Source organism: Chlamydotis macqueenii, chromosome 18, assembly GCF_036417535.1.
Source record: "Chlamydotis macqueenii isolate bChlMac1 chromosome 18, bChlMac1.mat, whole genome shotgun sequence".
In the NCBI taxonomy this organism is placed as follows: domain Eukaryota; kingdom Metazoa; phylum Chordata; class Aves; order Otidiformes; family Otididae; genus Chlamydotis; species Chlamydotis macqueenii.
In genome coordinates this window covers 1,884,659-1,906,950 of record NC_141573.1, presented here as the reverse complement: position 1 = coordinate 1,906,950, position 22,292 = coordinate 1,884,659, and the positions used below count along the sequence as shown (strand labels likewise).

Below are 22,292 nucleotides of genomic sequence, written 5' to 3'. Positions count from 1 at the left end.
GTCTTCCTGCAGCCAAGCATTAGACCAACGCAACCAAGAGTCAGGTCCAACTTAGGCGGGGATCAGTCCCAGAAGGCAGCTGGAGAAGGGGAAGTACCACAGCGTTTTTCCCAGGAGAGGCCTGGGACAGCCCAACATCTCCTCAGCCGCCTCCCAGCCCAGCACTAAGGACCAACCTTGCGCACACACCTTGGCTGATGTGCGTTTTCCAGCTCCAAGCTAAGTAGCAGAGCTGAGTTATTCCAGATTCTCAGCCTTTAGCCCTCTCTGCCTTCTTTCCTGGGGAAGAAAAGGGAATTTTTTTTTTTTTGCTTTTCTGCTTTCTTTGCACTCTCTCGGAAACAGGGCTGCATTCTAATTAGTTTGCATTTACAGGCTGCATAATGGAAAGCGATCCCTCCCCTAACCTTTATCATCTGTTTCTTATCTTCAGAGCTGCACAGTCTCCTTAACTCTTCGTGCACGGGGAGACACTTCTGCTCTGAGGAGAGCAGCAGCGAAACGGGAAGGAGGAAAAAGCAGCGGCCCCAACACACACGTGGATCGTGGGGGGAATGGGGACACGGCTCTCTCCTCCCACCCCCGGTTCTGCTGGTGCACCGTCCCCGGGAGATGAATGGGAAGATGCTGGCTGCCCTCTTCACATGGGTTGTGTGGCCGTGCCACCACAGGTACCACGGCAGCTCCTGCTTACCCTCGCTCAGCATCTCTGCACCGGCCATCAGCAGGACCGTGCAATGCATGCGGGGGCCCCAGGGGATGTCCTGGGTGGAGGAGAGGAGAACAGAAGTTACCATCTCTCAGATGCGCTTCGAATTCATCTCAGCAGCAGGAGGGAGCCTGCAGTCAACTCAGTCAACTCCCCTTGCAGTCGCTAACGCTGGTCCAGCCAAAGCCAGCGGTATCGCTCCCAGAGCAGTTTGGCAAGTGATGAGCGTTTCTGCAGAGCTAAAAGCTTAATCGCTTGTTTAGATCTTAAATAAGCTGTACGCCTGAAAAAAACATCTTTCCGCAGCAAGTGTCTTCGGTCAGACGTTTGTATATATAGCCCCTACGAGCCGCACGTTAATTGTAGGTTGCTATAAAAAAGTTTTTTCCCCTTGCACATTTTAAATCTGTCAGTGTTGATTTCCATCACATGCCACTAATGCAAAACGTCCTGGGGACTCTCTCGGCACAGAGCAGGGCTCATCCCGAGCAGTTCCTCCTGCGCTGGGAGGGGAGAAACCTCCTTTGAAGTCCTCCCGGTGATTCATGTCCCAGTCCTTCCTCTCCCCTCCCCAGGAGAGGTTTCCCGGCGCTGACCTGACCTCCTCTCCTCTCCACCTCCGCGGCAGACGCGGGGAAGATCAAGCGACCTTCCCAAATCCCAGGTCAAGGCGGAAAGCCCTCCCGCCCCGCTGAGCTTTCTGCAGCACAGCGACCCGGTTCTTCCAGTCCTGTACCAGAGCTGGATTGGATTTAAACGCACAGAGAGACAATCTGCTCCAGCCTTACAGATACTCTTCTTCTTTTTCATCTGGGAGGGATCTATTAGGATCTTTTTTCAGCACCAAGTTCAGGGAGTTTCATCAGTGATTACAGTGGTGAGACAAACAAAAGCCTTATTTGTTGGCTTCCGCAGATCTCCATGCTGCATCTTGCTTTGACAATAGAAGAGCGGCAGCTGGATTTTTATTTTTTAAAATTTTTTTTACTGTTTCTCTTTCTTCTTCTTTTTTTTTTTAAACAGTCTATTGCTTTTTAACCATTATCCTGTGCACGTGGTTCAGCTTTCTACAAAAACAAAACAAAACAAAAAATCCCTAGGTGTGAGAAGATTAAAGATTTTGAGATCTGGACATTTTCAAATCAGAAACACATGTTTAAAATAAATCGGGCTGGCGGACAGCCACCACTTTTAAAAGCCAGAGAGCTGTTGCATTAAGAGGATGCCCCAAAAGCCTGAGGAGAACAAGAGCATCAACCGTTCCCTCTACCCCACAGGCACAGCCAGGACCAGGACAACTCCACGGGGTTTTATCACGCATCTCCATGGTCTGTGCTGTCTCCTACCCACGTGAACATCACAAGCATTTTTCAACCAGCCCTCACGATTGCTGTGTGCACACTCTGTCCATCCATCCCTGAAACTTCAGCATGCTCAGTTTCCTCTGTGAAGACCTCAAAGCCCAACCTCTTTTCTGCATGTCCCACATCAGCTCCCACCAACATCTCCAGGGGAAATTCCAAGGACAAAAGTGACAAAAGCTGTGGTCTCACCTGAATTCATCAGGCAAACAAGACAACCACCCTACAAAGGTCAAGGGAATGGCCAGAGCCCTCTCTGCTCCCATAAAAAAAAAGAACCCATCCCTGCAGGGACATCAGGAAGAAGCAGCCAAAGCTGGAGAACAGCATTGATGGATCAAGGTCTCCTGGCTCTGCCAGGGAGCTGCAAATAGTCAGGAGGAGACAGGTACAAGCTGCCTCTTGTATCCCTTCCCAGCTGCTTTCTGCCTGCAATATCCGAGGTGTGCATCAGGACTCGGACTAGCTCATCTCCCAGCTGAGACCCAGACCATAAAACCATACAGCTAACAAACTAGAATTCGAGCCCAGTCCTCAGTTTAGGTCAAACATGCATGATCTCACAAGAAGCAACTGCTGTACAGTACTGAGGACCCTGAGCTGTCTGGAATTTTGCTGGCATGAGTGATGGGTAGAACATAGCACGACTGAAATGCCTGCCCAAGAGGGTCCATCACAGCTGGAATGGAGCTGCACACTGCCAGAGCACACAAAATAACCAGGTTTCTTCCCATATGACAAGGTAGATGCATTTCCAATCAACAGGAGAACATCCCAGGAAGAGCACCTGGCACTTTGCTCACCACCGCCCAATTTTCTTACTCCTGGCATTTTCCTAGTTTTTAGTGGGAGAAACATCCAGAGCAGGACTCTGGGTTTTGGGAACCTAATCAGTGAGGAGAAAAAAAAAGAATTAATGGAACCACCTCGCCATGATGTTCAGAACCTGGTTTACATGGAATAATATTCTTCGTCCTACAGTTGTTTATAGGGCATTTAACTCTTCCCTTTTCATAGGGGGGTTTCTGAAATCTGTTTTATTAGGGGAAAAAGATTTGAGTGTAGTAGGCAAAGTGCCAGTAGCCATGGTAACCTCGGATTTTTCCATCTTCATTACAAGTTCAAGTAAAACCTTCATATAAAATCTAAATGAAAGGGTACATTATAAGTCCATTTTGAAATGTTTGCCTGGAAGTAAAACTTTGGACTGCATCCTTTTTTCTCCGCTGAACATTCTGGTTCTATGCGGAACACATTTTTCAAGTCAGATTTTTGTTTTCTTTCAAATTTTATTCCGTTTGCTCATACAGGGTGGGTCGTCTAGTGGTTAGAGCAAGGCATCAAGGCAACTGGTTTCCAGTCTCAGTCTGTTCCTGATCGGTCAGGGAGTGTTCCCAATTTTATCCAGGTGACTTGGGCAAACTCTGTCAGCTCTAGGATGCTTTTTTTTTTTTTCTTTCTTACCTATAAAATAGTGACAATAATTACTGTCCTGAGGTTGCACCAGGATTCACTCATTAGCGTTGACAAAGAAGTCGCTCCGCAGAAGAGTAGCTCATCTCTTTCACCTCATTTTCTGCTGGGTCTGGAAGCCAGACTGAAACTTAAGGAGAGGCAGCAGTTAGAGGATGCCATGAATTGTTTTCTTTTCAGACTTGATTAGGAAATATGAAATTAGACAGCCTGGTGTAGATACCGACACAATGTTGTTCCAGGAGATACTTGTCATCCTTAGACAATCCTTTGGTGCCACTTGAGCAGATTAATTCCTGCACCGTATCATCTTAAAGTGCTCCGGTTTCATCCAGTCTTGGGAGGTGGCAAATTCTGCAGCTGCCTCTCATTTCTAGGCACCATCTCACCTGGGGCCAGAAAGCTACGATCGTTGCAAAGACTTCCTTCTCAAACAGACCCTCCCGTGTACAGAGCCGAGCAGCTTCTCCAAGGCAAAATCAGGAGAAATCTCCTCTCCAGCCCGTGCAATGCAGCGCATCCCTGGAGATCCTGTGGAGCACCTGATCCTTTGGTTTTCTGTGGGAAACATCTTGAGAACTTGTCCATGGCTACAGAAACATATGAAACAACCGTAGGGAAGAACTTCTAGGAAAGCTTTGTGCCAATCCCCGCGTATCTCAGCCCATAGAGCTGGCTTGGGCTCAGCCCCTGTGCAGTGGGCTGAGGGTCAGTCAAACTGGCATTTCAGTGCTTTGTCCTGGCCCTGGGCGAGCTGCAAATCTGGCTGAAAATGTCGGGGGCACGACTCCCACCCACCTATGCACAAAACAGCACTTTCCTCCTCAAAAAGGATTTTATCCAACGGGTCCCCTGCTATATGCGTTACAGAGGGCGCAGCACCTGCCCACGGTGGGGCACCTCGTACCCTAAAGGACCACCGGGTACGGCTCAGAGGGGCCGGGGCACGCTGGCACAGACGCCAGCAGCCAAGGCGAGCGGGAGGCACGCCATGCTGTGTGCCAAGAGCCGCGTACGGCAGAACGAGCCAAAGCGAGCCGGCACGGCCGCCCCTCGGGCACCCCTCGCCGGGCAGGGAGAGGGCACAACCCAGCCTTCAGTGCTTTTTGTCCTTCCTAACGATGCTGGAAAATGTTTTCCACATCTGCCATTAGGCTGAAAGGAGACCCCGCTCCTGTTGAATCCGATTTCCCTCCCGCTCTGTCACACGTCAAACCCCAACCTGCTGCCTCCTGGCCGCGTGCGTTTCGGGGAGGGCAGGAGGGGGCTTGCACGCGGCACGGGGGCTTTTTCTTTTTTCGATACATCCTTCCTTCCTCTCTTCGCAATCAATTAGTGGGCAAAGACTTCCGAAAAAGCTCTTTCCTCCCTAACCTTTCGCAGCCTGTTGCGATAATGACTCTGGAGAGCTCGACCCGGGCCTTTGCGTGGGGTTCGTTACCTTCCCGGGGCAGCGGAAGGTGACCTTCATCACTCCCTCCTCTTCCTTCCCTACCCCTGCAGCTCGGATGGTCTCAGGGAGGAGGAGGAGGGGTTGGAGCTGCCCCACTCCCAGCAGATAGAGTTTCTCTCCAATGTCATTTTTACAGTCAGAAGTCAGAGGGTGGCTCTAGAGATAACAGAGACCCCAGGGGGGTGCAGGGGGGCTGCCCATAAGAATAATGATTATAATTACGCATGCCTCGAATCAAGACATCAAGAGATGGAGGGAAAGGGGGCTTTCTGGTTTCAATTTGTAATTTTTTTCTCCCTCTCTCACAAGGCAAGCTGCTTTTCACACATCAAGCTCCAAGCTGCTGCAGCTTCCCCCCAAAAAACACAGCTGACAGCTGCAGCGACTCATCCTGCCCTCAGCAGCGGGGTTTTTTGGGTCCCTCCGTGATGCAAGCACGCAGGTAAGAGGTGCTGGCAGAAACTGTCCCTGCCACCCGCAGCCACGTTCACAGCCTGCCTGCCTGGGGACGGGGCACTGCGGGCTTCTCAAGCCACACCTCGTACAGGAGCATCCCAGCCCCACGGGGCAGCTCTGTGCTGGCTCCCGCACCGGGGGGAAGGATGGGAAGGACCACGGACACGGCCTGGGACCAGCACATCCCGCTCAGCACTTACACAAGGTCTTCCCCACAGCCCTGAGAGCACTCTCCAAATCTGGCAAGTGCCTCTCCCAATGCACCCCCATCACCACCGCCCTCATCCTCCACTGCTTCCAATATCCCGTTCCCAGGCGCTGCGGTCCCGCAGGTGACACTACAGTGGTTTACTGGCTCACGTCACCGTCCCCACAGAGGAAGCTTCCCGGATAATTTTCCCTTCTGTCACCAGCAGAATAAGTGAGGGAGCCACCTCCACAGCCGCACTGCTGCCCATGGAGCAGCTGCATGTGGGGAGATACAGCAAACACAGAAAAATAGCTGCCAAAAGCCATGACTGGGACCATGCAACCCACCGAACACAACGCTGTAAACATATCACCCCGGTGCAGTCACAGCCATGCAGTTCCCTCTTCAAATGCAAAGTAACTCAGGGAGGGAAAAAAAAAAAAAAAAAAAAAGGCTTTTTTTTTAAAAAAGGAACTGCCAGACTCAGGTGATGCAGAAGATGATGTTCTCCTCACCATCACCTGTACCAGGAGGATGCAAGCAGCCACCTGTGCCTCAGCTCCTCCGTGGCTCGGCATCGCCCCGTTTGCTGCCCACCACAAAGGCGCTGCACGTAACATCGCCCGCGGATGGCACGGCACCTAATGGAAACCATCCCGTCCAAACCCAGCCGAGAGCGACTGGAACCACTTTGAGGCGAGAAGCCTATTACTGAGTTACAAACCTCCCCATCCTCCACAGGAGCCTTTCACAGGGCCAGCCAGAAAAATAATAACCCAAAGCCACGTGGTGAGAGGGAGAGAATACGGTGTCTCCAGGTAACAAATATTTGCTTCTTTCGCTATTGTTCCAGCCATGGAGTGGATTTATTAAAAAAATCCAGAATTTGATTTCATTTGAATTAAACGTGAATGTGCCCCCTTGCTTCCCACTGTGTGTTGCTTAATATTTTTTAAGCTACAAAGTCACAGCTGAGTGCGTACGACACAGAAGGCTGGGCTCTCGCCGGCTAAAATCGCCCGGCTTCACCGGCACCGTGGGTTAGCAGTGATTTACATTAAGTACAGATGGTCCATATGGTACGTACGCGCCGGCAGAGCGGCAGCACGAACAGGTCTCGGCGCAGACAGATTTCCTCCTCCACCATCCCCCAAAACGCCGGCGTCTCGGTGTCCCTCAGCACATGGATTGCATCCCCACCGCTCCTTCGCGTCGGCTCTGCGCAGGGAGGGTAATAGGACAAATCAAACTTTTGGGCCACTACCATGAAACCAAGCCTTTTCCTCCTTATCATCTCTACTTCCAAAAAAATTCCCCAATTTTTGTTCCTGATAACTTTTCCCCTCCTTGAGGCAGAGGGGCTGTGGGAAGCTGTTGCCTGCCCCCCTGGACCACGCTGCCTGCCCTCCTTGGATTCCCAGAAAACACCTGAAATTTGCAAAATTCCACATTTTCACATAAAATTTCCACATTTCGCTTCCTCATCTACTCTGCTTGAACTGGCTCCACCGGCCTCCCACCCCACTCCAGCAACACCCTTTGGAGGGACAGGATTTCCTTTCACGTAACCATGCAGATTAAAAATTAAAAAATTTAACGGCAGCTGGTCATTAATAAGGCCATCACGGATCCTTGCAGGGTCATGGATCTGCCTGGGACTGAGATAACAGCTACAGCTCAGGAAAACTTCGTAACCTTAGAACAAAAAGTCCATCACTACACAGTCTTTTAGCATCATCGCTTTTCTTCTTCTCCCACAAAATCTCATCTCTGGCCACCAGAAGCAGAAGAGAAAGTCAAGAGACAAGCAGAGGACACGGTTCCTCCTGCTTTGCCCCCTCCTTCGCGCAAAATCTAATAAAGATTATTAAATTACATGTCTTTTCCTCCCATTGAAATCACCGCGCGCTGCTCGCATATTAGAGCTCAGGAAATAAGGCACGACAACTTCCCTCGTGAAACTTAAGAAGGCAGAGCAGGGGTCTGGAGCGACAGGCCTGCAGGACCGGGCTGCTCTAATTAAGAAATCACCCTGCTGAGCAGAACCTAATCTAAATAAAATAGAAAAAGGAACTTAGTTCAAAACGCTGCCTTGCGCTCGCCCCCCTTCCCGCCAGCCCACCTTCCCCCCCGTGAGGAACCCATCCAAGTCACAGGGAGTTTTTCTCCTCCGCTCTTTCTTGGAGGGTGAGGTAGGCTCACACAGAGCCCTGTGTGTGCTTGGGGTGGCCACCTTCCAAAGGAAAAATACACCCGCCATGCATGGCAAAAGGCTGCTATTTTTTTTTTTATTGGTGATTTTTTTTTTTTTTTAATGATACTTGACCTGCTGTTTGCTAAGGAGAGGTGAAAAAAAAAAAAACTACCCTCTGATGATTACATTGTTGGTATGGCTGGTCAAAACTGGTTTGGGACAGAAAATTGGAGGTTAGGTTACACTTCCCCCTCCCCTGAAAAAGTTTCTGCCTTTTGTGGAAAAATGTTGAAAAAATGAATAGTAAAACTAAAAAAACCATTATTTTTTTATTATAGAATTTAAAACCAAAATATTTAAGCCAAAAATCTCAGTTGATCTGATCATTCACCATCTCTTCTAAAAGAATGTCCTTACGTTCCCGTTTACCCCAACAGATCTGACTCCTCAGAAGACATAAATCCCCCATGAGCCAATACCCACCAGCGTCAAGGATCATCATCCCACCAGTCCCCCAGCCTGGAGCAGAGACTCCACCATCATCTCCTGCTTGTCCAGGTCTCCTCCAACCCCATTCTCCTCTTCTCCCCACCACCCCATTCCCCACGCCTCCGTGGTTTCTCTCCACTCTCCGATTTGGAGGTGGTGTCCCACTGCGCTTCAGCCGCTCGGCCCATCAGCTCCTCACATTCACGGATTTCACGAGCGTGAAGTTACCATGTGAATCACTATTTAAGAGCTCAGGCACAGGAAGATTTATAGCGATAAACAGAGGAGCACAGACATTCCCGTGTATGTTTTTAAAAAGCACTTACCTGCTTAAAAGGGAAAGTGCTGCTACTTGAAGGTTTCCTGGCCAGACCTGAAAAGTAAATCAAACAAACACTATTTGCATTTATTCATAATTCCCAGCAGATTGTTGTTCTAGGAGCTTTCGCCTTCAGTGGAGTTAGTCTGACTCGTGCCAGCACAGGACCACATTGGCTGAAGATGTCTCCTAAAGACGTCAGGGATGGGACAAGGCCAGAACACCAAAACCAAACACCCCAAGTCCATACAGTGCAGGGAGGCCCCAGCTGAACAGCCACGTGGATTGAGAAACCTGAACTAGAGGACATCTCCCTTCCTTCTCCACATGATCTGATGCAATGCTGTCAAATGTCATAGATGCAAGTAGACACAAGGGCTGCCATTGCCAGCATGTCATTTAACCTCTGAAAGATCCAGAGCTATGAAACAAAGAGGAGGTCAGAGACCCATGCAGCTCTCCCATGCATCACATGTGCAGCACTGTGTCCAGCCTTGGTCCCGCCTCGTACAAGATGGCATGGACATACTGGCTTGAGTCCAGCAGAAGAGACCAAGATGGTGGAGAGCTGAGGACAACCAGAGAGAACTGGGTTTGATCAGCCTCAGAAAGAAAGAGGGTGAATTTTATTGCTGTCTTCAACTGCCTGACTTGAGGGTACAGAGAAGATGGAGCCAGGCTGCTCTTGCACAGGACAAGAGACGGTGGTCACACGCAGGGACACAGAGCATTAGGACAAATTGTTCTCACCATCAGGGTGGTCAGATACTGGAACCCAGCGAGGCTGTGGGATCTCCATCCTTGGAGATCTTCAGACCTCGACAGGACATGCATCAAGCAACCCAACGTGGTTGGCCCTGCTTTGAGCGGGGCTGGACTAGAGACCCGCAGAGGTCCTTTCCAACCAAAATTATCTGCAGTTCTGCGTCTCTCCGCACGCACATCCCCCCAGTGCTCCCAAGTGTCCTTCCAGCCCACACTTGCTCCCAAGCCTGTGAAGGGGTGCTGCGCGCTCCCAGACCCTCCCAGACAGATTACTCTCGCAATTTCTTTTCAAACAGTAAAACCATTTCTCCATAACTCGGCTAAACCATTAACACTCCTGTTTCCGTTTCTTTTATGATAGCCCCGGGCTACTGCCAGCCCGGTTCCCCTCGCCACCCAGCCCACTCCGCAGCAACTCCAGCTCTCTCACAGAGCTGCGTGTTCTCCAATGGAAAAAAAAAAAAAAAATACACTACAGAAGAACAACGTTGGCGTTCTCAGCCAACAGAAAACGACAACAAGCCAGCACAAGTCCTCAGGTCCACACTGCACCCACTCCACATGCCAGACATGGGTCCAACGCCATGGAGCTGCTAGGGGTGCAAGACGGCTGATCAGGAGGACAGCAGGGCTCTGGGCTGGTTATCCATGGTGTCTGTGCCCGTTCTTCATCCCCTAGGCTATAACGGGGAAAAATAGGGACTGGAGGGGAGTCTGCTGGGTTTTCTCCCTTCCAGGGTCTCTCCCATTTTCCACGGGGCTTTGCACAAGTCCCGCAGCTGCTCCTCTGGCTCGGTTTCTTCCCTATAAACCAGAAAAAAAAAGTTGTTTTAACTTTACCGGGCATTGTGAGAATGAAACCCACGTGCAAAGTATCCGGTGAGGGATGGCCACTGCTGTATACAGGGACAAATAAACTCCTGCCAAGGTCTGCTCCTCGATGGGGAGCTGTTATCGTCCTCCCCCTGAGCGCACCTGGAAGCTGCGATACCCCGTGACACTGGTCTGAGATCGCTTTGCTGCTTCTATGAGGTGCGATGCGGTAACCAGCTGAGATGCACTGCGTGCGGGAAGGCGCACCGCACGGATAACGCATTCCTGCCCTGAGGAGCTTACGGCCCGAGTAGATTTTAAGTTCGGGAGTGTGATGACAGACGATTTCTCAGCCTAGTGCTGCATGTGGTATTTTATCAGATGTGGTGTCTGAGGCCCCCTTTGCATCTGTTTCTTTCTCTTTTTTTTTAATAAAACCAAGAGGAGACTTTCCCCTAACATTTATCAGTGACAAACTCATGGGAAATATTTTTTCCCTCCACTTCTGATTCATTCACCACGAATTTCTGTTCACTTCAGTGCTCAGAACAGATCCTTGATACTCAGGGCAGTGCAGATCCAGCGTGATTCCCTGGGATGCTCCAGTAACCACAGTTCCATCGCTACCATCTATGCAGGGTCAACGCTTGCCGCACAGACCCTGCCCTTCTTCCCACCTCACCATCACCAGCAGCATCACAATCACCACAATCAGCATCATTCTTATTGAACAGATGGGAAACTGAGTCCATAGTCACCCCCCTGCTCTCCTAACGAGCGCACACGTCTCTAAGCCCTTAACCTCACCCCGCGTCACAGAAACAGGCAGCACAAGAAAGCGCAGCGCTGGGAGGCATCACCACTGTGTAAACGCCAAGTAACACAAGCCAGAAGAAAAGAAAAGAAAAAAATATTCCAAATCTTCAAGGAGACACGTAAAAATTCCTGACGTCCTAAATGTTCTTTGCAATTTCACGTTTTCTTAGCCAAAAACATACGCACAGCCCAAAACTACAATAATCATAAATTTTGTGCTTGATATTACCTAAAAGCTCAGTATTTGCACAGCACATAGTATGCTCTGTTGTGTACCTGTAAACAGACAACAGCTGTTGATTTTACATTGTTAACCACGGGCGCTATTTTACTCATACCTTTTGTGAATGCCTGCTAAACTTCAAGAAATGAGTCAAAACCTCTAATAAAACAGAGCATGCCAGAGAGGAAAGCTCAGCCACCACCATTCCTCCCCCTGGACCACTGCAGCTCCGCTCCTCCGACCCTACGGCAACGCTGCTGAGACCCTGTACAGCTATACAGTCTCCTTACCTTCAAACAAGTTAAACTCTCAGCAGCAAAAAAAAAAAAAAAAAATATTTACTTTCAGTTTCAGCTTGGAGAAAGAAGGTGTGAAGAGTTTTCATATGGCCTGAACACATTATAGCCAGGCCAGGAACAGAGGGAGGGCACGTACGCTGTACTTACATACACGCATGCACGTACCTACGCATCCGAGGGTTTATGCGAAGCCATTGCGAAGTCACGCTTTTCACGTCTATGCTCTTTGTGGTGAGGGTCCCACAGCTCATCTGCAGACCACGGAGATCCAGCCTCCCCAGAGCAGCACGGGGCCATCACGACGACCACGTCCTTACCGTGCTATGGGCACGCTCATGCTCACGGGTGAATCTGCAGCCCCGAGAACGTTGCAGCGAGCTGGGCAAGCGCGACAAGCAGGTTCATGGCCAACACTCACACGCTCCTTGGTGATCAAGCACCCAAGGCGCTCACGTGGCCCAGCTCCAAGGACAAGTTGCCCCAAAGCCCACATTTAGGGCCTGCTTTCCTCTGCCTCTGCCCTTGAGTTTGCTTTCTGCAACGCCGGAGTTTCCTGGAGAGCAGGAACCACCGAGCCACAGCCCCGGCATCCCACCGTGCTGCAGCGGGGACGAGCGACAAGCTCCAATCTCATCTTTCATCCTGCTTGGTTTATAAGCCGTCAGCCCGTTTCGGGAGGCAGCGGTGGTGAGCGGGCACACACAAGGAATGGAGAAGATGATGGGTTTCAGCAAGAGCCCAAGGACACCTTTTCTGAGGCTTCATTCATAGCGGCGGGCACGGTACAACAGCCCAGCAATTGTTCTCTCGAATGTCACCTTCCCGGGGAGGCCTCAGTGCTGACACCACCCCCCCCGGCCCCCCGGCCACGGATGGGAGGGAGCACTCCATTATCTTTCTAAGCATTATTTTTTTTAACCGCACTATCCTGCAAATATCTCTGGAGAAATTCCACCAGGCACAGACAGGGATTATTTCCCCCTCCCATCTTTTTCACCTCTCCCCCCTGCATTATCCCTTTCTCTCCTTCTCCCTCTCCCTTCCCTTCTCCTCGCGGCTGGAACAATTTGGCTCTGTTCGCCCGCATTCCTGCGGGCCCGCTCCTCGGGCCGCCCGCGCCGGGCTCGCTCCGCGCACAGGGGACGCACAAGGTCTGCATTCAGGGAAGCGAATCTCGCGTACGCAGGGATTGTTGTGCCATCAACTCAATACCTGCGCGGGGAAAACAAAGGCGCTTCAGAGCGGCGACCTTCCACGCCTTGACCATTCCCCCAGCCCAGAGGAACCTAATAGATAACGAAGGCCGAAAGAAAAAGCACAAACATAATTAAAACTAGCCAAGCGATTTCTGGAGGTATTACGGATGATGATAGCCCAGAGGATAATAGTATTCCCGCTATTATTAACATCCACTGGCACAAATGGATAAGCGGTTTGTTTGGGTTTTGCAAGCTCCTCAGCGTTATTATTTTGGAGGGGGAGGAAAAGGTTCCTCCTTGGAAGGGAAACCTGGGTGCAGCTGGAGCCGGGAGTGGTGCCAGGCTGGGCTCCGCCGTGTTTTCTCCGTGCAGAGCTGCGGCCATGGGACGGGCATCCCGGGGGCACAGCTGACACCTCCTCCCTCCGGACCGCCGGGACCCGCGGGCTGGGCGTGCCCGGGCGGCGTCGAGGCTCCGCAGTGCCAGCTTGGGAACCCAAACCCATCAGGCGCAGCTCGGTGCTCTGTCCCGCGAGCCTGTTAAGTGAAAGGCACGGGTAACTCCTCTGCTTCAGCCGGTTTCTTCTTGCCCGCGGTGTCGTTCCTGCTGACGCAACCCCGGCCGAGGCAGAGTGAGGTTGAACGGAGCTGAACAGGTGCAAGGGATTAACGTCCCGGACGATCCTTTTGTCAATGTGAAACCATTTCAGGCTCTCGTTAATGAAGTCCAGAAGCAGGCCATTCATCTCTCTGCCCACAACAACGCTCTTCATCAGGCCAATTGATTCCCAAACCCGGGCTCACAGCATAGGAACCAGCATGCCCCCATCCCCACCAGCACATGCTGTAGGATGGGATGTCCCCGAGCACCACGTCACGGTGGCCGGGCAGATGCCAGCCCTAGCCTTCAGATGCTTTGCCAGCCCCCTTCCCACCTATATTACAGGCACGTTCTGTAGGGTTTAACTATTCACCCAAAGAAATACCGTCAGTTCCTCGGGGAAAGGGCTGACCCCCCAATTCTGGCCCACCGTACCTGCTCAAGCAAGCCAGGACCACGTGCCATGACCAAGCAGACCTCAGCTCTCACAAGCTGGGAGCTGGACTCAATGACCCTTATGGGTCCCTTCCATCTTGAGATACTCGATGATTCTAATTTGGGGCTTTCCCCCCATCACTGCTGCCGAGACTTCACATCGCTTTGAGCCTGGATTTGTTCGTCCTGTGATGCAAAGCAGCAGGTTGGGGAACGAGGTGGGAAAAACACCAGCGAGATCAAGCAGAAAAGGCTCCCCAGGCTGGGCCAAACGGGTCATTTCAGCAGGGTGGCTCGAAGCCAGACAACCACAACCACCCAGTCAAGGCCAGAAAATGGTGTCGGGAGCATCATGGCGGTGGAATTTTCCTGAGAAATCACAGAGACGTTTGCAAAGAGTTTTTCACCCCGGTATGTTGCTAGATAGAGCCAAATTCCATCCTATTCCTGTTGCGTAATATAATTAATAGTAACACAAGCTCTGCCATTATGCAAGAAAAGTGGGGGCACTTTCTGTTCCAGTTTCACCTCCCCTTCATCACGGTTTTCTTGCGTCGGAGTTAACACTGTTTCCTCGCTCTGCACTCAGTGTAACCTCATTAAGCAAAAGCATAAAGTCTGTGTTATTTATTTATTCCACATGATAAAACCAGGATATTACTCACTGCGATAACAGGAGTTAATTTTCAGTGAAGCCTCTCTTGGCAAACTTTTAATACAATGAATAACAGCCCTATCAGATCCGAGATAAAAGGCCGTCACCTCATAACCTCGTTTCAGCCTTTGGCCCAGTAACGCTACGCTTCAAGGTGCTGTAATTATATTCTGCTGATGTTTTTCTTAATTGTTACTCATAAAACCCAAAGGAAAACATGAAATTAGTTCAATGTTATTTAGCAGGAGCTTTGTCCAAAGCCAGAGCCCGCGTCAGGCCGGAATGGCTGAGTTAAACTCCACTTTCAACGCACCTCTCTGCTGGTCCTGGAGTTTGAAACTAGGTGGGTGGCGGTTGAGGTGAGTGGGATAAATATTGTCACCCATCTCCTTCTCAGTATTGCCACCCAGCCTGCGTGGGGGAGTGCAAGCAGGGCTGGGGGCAGCCCTTGGCCACGCGAACCCCCAAGGCTGCCCTCGGAATGGGTATCTGCATCCTTCTACGGACGGGAGGAACATGGAGGAGCAACCTGACAGCTCTTCATTTGAGCAATTTCTATTAAAATAAAAGAGGACGAAGCCATTACAATTTGGGGAAAAACTATCAGATGGTCAACAAATTAGAATTACCACTTCGACCCGCTCCAGCTGAAGTCTCATCGCAGCGCTTGACCCCAAACCCGAGCCTCTCCTCCCACGCGAGGCTGCTTTAGTCTCGCAGTGTCCAGCGCTGCTTCTGGGGCGAGCAGGAGCAATTCGGGCAGCGCAGTTAACAGTTTCTGAAAGGCTGGATCGGCCGCTTTGACCTCAGCTCACTTCTCCAGGCTTTACATTGCACCAGTGTAAGCAAGTAGAGAAACGGCCACAGGATTCAAGGGCAACGGGTTTATTTTAAAATTAGAAGAGGCTTCGAATAAGCTATTCCATGAATTTATTTTGCAAGTTTACCTTTTTCTTTTTGAATATCTAGGACAGCAACGCAGGGCAAACCTACGCCAGGGATGGCATGAAGCACGCTATTAAACCAGGGAAGCCTTCGCGAGGTGTCAGAGCCATGATAAGTCCTGTTTAAACTTTACCCAGAGCTAAACAGCGAGTGTCAACACGAGCCGCTGCCCAAACTCTCTGATCAGGCCAGGCAAACATCCAATCAGAAGTATAAATCAAAGCCGAGACACATCCAAGTGAGACTGGAGTGTTTAACTCTACAATTCCCATCTGACCAGGACTTTCCCAGCAGGTTACCCACAGCCAGGTCTCTCCCAAGACATTTATTTATATAAGAAACCCATCTGTATGCATTATGTTTGTGTTTATTTTCTCCTGGTAGGCACAGACACAAAGCAAATGCTCCGCAGGGTACACGGCGTACCAGCCCTGCGGCATCCGCGGGGACGGCCGGCAGATGCTGTATTTGCTTTTCCTCCCGCCCCATCGCCCCACCACCAACCCCACCGGCCCCGGGAACCGGCTCCTGTCGAACGACCCAAAAATGCAAATTACAGGAAAAAAAACACGCTCCTGATCTCATCAAGTGGGAAAGGAGAGGGAGGGTGACGCGTTAGCATGGAGCTCATCAGGCTCCCTCCACATCCCTCTTCCTCCCCCTAAAGCAGGGGTATGGCAGGGAGGTGTGCTCTGGGGTCTTTAAAGACCCCAGAACTCCCCTTTCTTAAACCTCCATCCCAGCCCCCCGTTATGTACAGGACCAGGCACCTACTGCCAAGGACGGCACGACATTCCGGCTGCACACACACCTTTGGGAGCCGTTGGCCACCGCCGTCGCCAACGGCTTGCTTCCAGGAGTGGATTTTGCCATTTTTCTCTCCCCATCCCGGCGCCGGGAGGAGAGGGGGGGACCCGCTCCCACAGCCACCCACACCGTCACCCCGCAGCCCCTGTCCCCACCCCGTGCCAGCATACCTTCACACACAAGCACATTTCGGGCTGGCAGTCCGTCTGCTGAGCTCACTGAGCTTCGGATTAGGCCTTCAAGTGATGTAACTGATAATTAAAAACCCATGTCGATATTCTGAGAACTCTTTTTTTTTTCCCCTCCAGATTGGAGAAAAGAAAGGTTAAAAACCTCCATCTGTTATGGTAAATTTTTTTCCATATTTCTCTGTCCTTTCCCTTGTTAAAGGGAAGTGGGGAGGGGAGAATGTTCATTTGAAGCTTGCAACATGTTTTATTAATTGATGGCAAATAGTCCTAAGATAAAGTGCACAATAAATTTTTTAATGAGAACATATGGTGGGGAAAACTGATAGGAGCGAGCCTTTGAAGATTTCCTTGTGAGCGCAGTTACAAGGGGAGCAGGCAGAGATCTGCACAGGGGAGCCCGAACTCCTCAGAGGGGGCCAGGGCGAGGGGCAGGCGGGGCGATCGCTGCCGTCGCCGGCCGGGTACCAAGGGCTCCGGCCAGACGTGGTCCTTGAAGCGACGCCCCAAAACTTGATGGTTTACAGCCCATCTGGACATGAAAGTGTTGAGCACTCTAAACTCTCCGTGACTTTGATCCGTGCCGAGTGCCCTGGTGCCAGCGGATCCAGGGATGCTCCTTGGCACCGGCTGGTGAGGAGCAGGCTTGAGCTGAACTGAAACGAGCTGGTCATAAAGAGCAAGTGGCTCAGGAGTTCCTGCGTGCTTGGCCACTTTAATCAAACAAGAGCGAGCTTGCACATGGATGCAAGCTTACCTCGGTCCGCTGTAAGGCTAGCGGAGCCCATCCTGGAATGACTTTGGTAAAATCAGGAAGAAAAAAATCTGATGTTTTCGCACTGCTTCCTGCTAAACCCCACAGATGACCTTTTGCTCCTCCAGAACCTATTCTCTGCAAAGCCATGCTACGCGGAGACGATGCATCAAGGACCTGGAACACCTGAGCCGTGCCCCGTGCCCGCCATCCTGCACAGCATCCCCTGCCCCTACTCACTCCCCTCGCCCTAAAACCGCCGCTAAACAGCGGCCGCTTCGGGCTCTGTCCTGAGAAAGGCAGCAAAGCCCGAGCCAAAAGGAAATGCCCAAAAGCACATCGGGAGCTGTCTACCGTGAAGTGTTTTTCCTTCATAATGTAATTCATTTATTTTAGATTTATTAGCAGCACCCAGCTGTGCTGCAGACACATTCACAAAGACGACGGGGGGGGCGGTATTTAAAGCACCATCTCTGACAAAAATAAATAAATAAAAATTGCCTCCCAGGAGCAACCTGATCCCCAAGCAGCCATACCCACATTAAATACGGGATTCTTCCAGAGATGAAGGGATTTAGGAGCACAGGCTCCCAGCTGATTTTTAGAGGACTTGTGCTCCCTCCAGCATCTCCGAATATCCCATCCTAACACACATCCATAAACAGTTCAAACCAAACACACCCCAGCCCTTCATCCCCCCGCTCCCCGAGGAGCCTGAGAACGCGCCCAAGTCTTGCAGGGTACGATGAGAACTAGCTCACGTAGCCCAGCACTCCCCACCACTCACCAGCATGTTTCGGCGCTCATGAACGAGTTCACCATCAGTGAAGCCTGACCCCTGCCCAGTGAGGTTCACTGCACGTGTTTTGGGAAGGAATTTCACCATGTGCCAGCAGCAGGGCACGGCCCTGGGTGATCCAAGACGTTGAGCATCCCCTCAAACCCCAGCGCAGGGTGCAGATGCACACACAGCCCCGAGGATCCGGGCTCAGGCTAGTGCCGCAGGGCTGGAGGCCATGCAAAGCAGATACTACAAGCAAGATGTGTCCCCAAACTTTATCAAACAGTCACTTTAAATTATCACTAAATCCCTTATTAAATGGAAATTTTAAAATAATGACATGAAAAGGGCGTCTGGCTTTCATATTGTTCATGTTCGCTCAGGAAGGTGGCTCTCCTCCACCAAAATTTAGCTTTCAGGTAGGAAAAGTCAGAATTCACGTGGTTCTGGGAGCTGGAGCTTTAAGGAAAATATCCTCAGCGTGGGGAGCCCGGTGCTTTTCCAGCCTGTCAATATTTCTTGGCCCCGTTCGATTCAGTCATGAGACCTGGCCGGGGCACCTCGGGTCAGCAGCTGGAAGTGCCAATTTGCATCTGTAACCCATTAACCACAGGCAGATACGGATATTGAAAGAACTTTGATTTAAAAACATAGGGCCCAAAAATAAGATGCCTTGCACCTGGCCTTCACAGCTTTTTGCCGCTCATTTGGGATTCCTGCCTAACGCTTTTAAGACCCTGATGAGATGGACAAACTTCTGGACCAAGAACACACCAGAGGCTTATAAACAAAGATATTTTTCAGTAGCGCACGATAGAGAGTGCTTCCAATTTCCACGCGACCAGCCCTATAGCCCTTCAGGGGAGTGGGGAAAACCAGATCTTTTGAGGATATAACCCCAAAACAGCCATCAACCCCCACCCGCCCTGGGTGCTCCCGCACGCTCCTGCCCTGGGCAGCGCAGGAGGACCCCCTGCTTCCCAGCCCTGGCTGATCCCGGTGGATTCCGGCAGGATTCCTTTCATTCCTCATGTGGACTTTCACCACTCAAACCAAACACGGGAGCAGAGCTGCCGGGTGGTGCGGGCAGGCGGCGGCGCCCACGGGAGGACGGGCAGGCTGGGCCAAGGCAACCGACTTTCCCACGCTTTCCGTGAGCCCTTTGTATCGGTGTTGTCGCAAGGGATGTCAAGGACTTCCTAACAGTGCCAAAGGTGTCTCTCTGGCCTGGCGGGGGGTGACACTGGGGAGGTTTTGCCTTCCTACATGGCGGCCCTCCTGGACACAGCGGCCGGATCCGGGGCAGCGCTGGGACCCGACACGCGGGAACACCTCGGTGCCATCCTCAGGAGCAAAATACTCCAAAAGAGCCCCAGAGCCAGCAGCACCCCATTATCATCCAACCCACTGGCACCAGCTCCTGCAAAACAGCCCCGGGGCAGAGAAAAAGGGCTGACAAAAAGGGAGGGGAAACAGCCAAAAAAAACCTGGTTGGACATCAAAAGGGGCTCAGTCCCCGGGAACGCCGCAGTACAGCCCCAGGGAGGAGCTAAGTGCCCAAAGACCTGGCACCTGCTTTAGGAGAAGGCTTTTCAGGAGGCCAGGATCGCTCTCGGTTTAACACAATATTCTGGGAGCAGCAGGGACGTCTCCCTGAGCCAGCCCCAGCAACCGGCACCCATCCTCCTCCTCCTCATCCTCCTCCATCACACCCCATCCTCCTCCTCTGCACACACAGCCCCTTCCCGTGACTGCACTCCCTTCTCCCTGGCTCATTCCTAGCGGGATTTCCAGCTTTCTGTGGCGGGTTTGGAAGGAGAAGATGTTTTGTCATTTTGCAAGTCAAAACTAAACACGCCTGGCCGGGGCAGGAGGATGGTGAGGGTTTGAGGAGGGGCACTTCTTGGAGGAAGGGAGGGTTATTTGCTGGGAGAGCCCTGTGCCCGTCGCTGCCCTTCCTCCCTGCCAGTTCCCCGCTCTTCACCAAAAGGCACAGATGGACACGTACGCGCACAACATTCACCGTTGTTCATGCACCCACTTCCAACAGCCTGCTCGTTAGCCCTGCCAGTTAAAAAAGTCCTGAGATGCAGGCAGGATAGAAAAAAAATATATTTTTTCCTATTGCAGCTCCTAAAATTAAGATATACAGAAAACAAAGGAAAACAAAAAAGGTAATCAACGGCATAAAACATTGCAATATTTATCTTAAACACCAGTGGAGCAAAAGGCAATCAGTAGCAAACTGAGCTCTTGCCTATAACTCTTGAAAACTGGCCAGTTCCGTTAACACAGTGAAGGCAATGTGCAAGTGTATGTATATATATATATATTTTTTTTTTTTTTACATTTATATATATATAATTTTTCCCACAGACCTTTGGACTAAGTGGAAAGTTGGGCCAGGAATCCTATGAGAAGAGCACAGGATTTCCCAGGAGATTTCCATCACTTCCTCCCTACCCTCCGGCTGGAAAGCCGGTGCTGTGAGAACTGTCCTTCTCCGGGCATTTTGGCCCATCCTCTTCCAGTGCCGAACAACCTGCGGCCAAACTGATGGGAAACATCAGATTATCTCTGTGTTTTTTATTTAAATAAATAAATAAATAAATATTGCTCAAGATTTAGATAAAAGTTCAGACTTGAGAAGGGATTTTCAAAGTGGGACTCTGCGATCAGACACGTGCAATAAATAATAGTAAATAATAATAAATAATAAAGCTCTCAGAGCCTGAGGTTGCTCCAAAGCAACACTGGGACACCCAAGCTGAAACGTCAAGCCACCAACACAACCCAGACTGGGTGTCCTCTGGCTTTGGAGCATGCCTTGTTGATATTTCTTCAACAATGGGGCATCCACCTTTGGCACTAAAATATTCTGTCGAAGGGAGAAAGAGTAGGATCGGCAGGATGCAGGCTTTCAAGAAAAACTCTTTCTCCCCTTCATGGCTCGATTCTCCCCAGCACCAAGGGGGCCAGGCCATTTCACCTGCATTCTTTGGGACAGAAATACTATATGACGTGAAACTTCTCCACTAAAAAAAAAAAATATATATATTTTCATTGGTTTTTAAGCTGGGCTAAAAATACTTTTCCTTATAGGCTGGTGTATCAAAGAAGAAACCATAAATCTTACCTAATTTTAAGAAAGCGAGGCTCTGTAAAGAAAATGGAAATGCAACATGCAGCCCTGTCGTATTTGGTTACTGTCCCCATCAGCAGCCTGTCCAAAGGGAGCCCCAGGAGGCCAACAATTCGCCCTACGCCAGAGAAATATTAATTTGTGACTTCAGAACCTCAGGCAGACTAGGAAATATGACGGATTTAATTTTTTGCAGATCTACAATAACGAACCACTTTCTCTTCACAGTCACCGGCAGAAACCTGCAGAAAACGCCTTGCCCATCTGCTCCCTCCCCACGGAGCAATGCAGTATCTGTAATGCTTTTTTACTGTCTAGAGATTAGATGGCAGGTCCTTGGGAATCGCTTTGCACCCTTACATGCATGAAAGAGGACAGGCAACAGCATCAAAAAATTTCAGTTTCCAAAGAGACAGAAAATAAGGATTAGGTACCAGGCTGAAAAGAAAGCTGAAAACAAAATGTTTGGGTGTCCCTCACCTCCATACATCCAGCACTACTACACAAATAAAACCCACCAAAACTACTCAACCTTGCAGCATGGACAAGGTTTCCCCAGATACGGTGTTTCCACCACCGCTTTTGCCCTGGTTAGCACCAAATGTCCAACTTATTTCTCTACAGTAGCTTTTTCTGGACCGCACTGTTCCCAAGCAGACACCAAATCCAGCCATACAGTCCCATCACCACCCAACGCCCACCTAGGGATTTACTGCGTACAAGTCCTTCCAATGGACAAAACACAAATCTTAGGGGGAAAAGCTCAGGAAGCATCTCAGAACCTGTACTGGGGCTTTTTCTGACTTCAGAACCTGGAGGTCTCACCTTTGTGAGGAAAAAGCAATGCGTACGCCCATCTCGGCACACAAAACCAGCCCTGTGCGCTCGACGGCCATAACTCACCCATGTTTCGGACAGTAATTAGCGCCGTGTGTCCCCCCCATCCCTGCCCGCGCTCAAGGAGGTCTCAGGTCAGTGGGGAGGAGGTGGGAAGGGAAAGGAGGGGTGTTTAGAGTGAATTTCAGACTTTCGCATCCCCTCTCCAGATGTGCCGGGTAAGCAGCCGGGAGTGGAATCTGACTCCGGAGGAAGGGATTTAAGACATGATTTAGCAGTTTACCTCCAACGTTTGTCCTGAATTTTTTACGGAGCGGTTCGAAGTCAAGCTGAGAAGTTTCTCAAGCCCTTGTCCAAGCCGGCGGGGCCGCCGTGCCGGTGCCAACCCT

At 50.8% G+C, this 22,292-nt stretch overlaps 1 long non-coding RNA gene across 2 annotated transcripts in view; it reads right to left on the bottom strand.

The window, feature by feature from the left end:
- Window positions 1–22,292, bottom strand: part of LOC147598450 (uncharacterized) — a 108,323-nt gene that overhangs the window by 26,180 nt on the left and 59,851 nt on the right. For both annotated transcript variants that reach the window (XR_015260557.1, XR_015260555.1), the window contains exon 2: window positions 8,652–8,698. This is a non-coding gene — a long non-coding RNA (uncharacterized LOC147598450). The remainder of the gene's footprint in view (window positions 1–8,651; window positions 8,699–22,292) is intronic.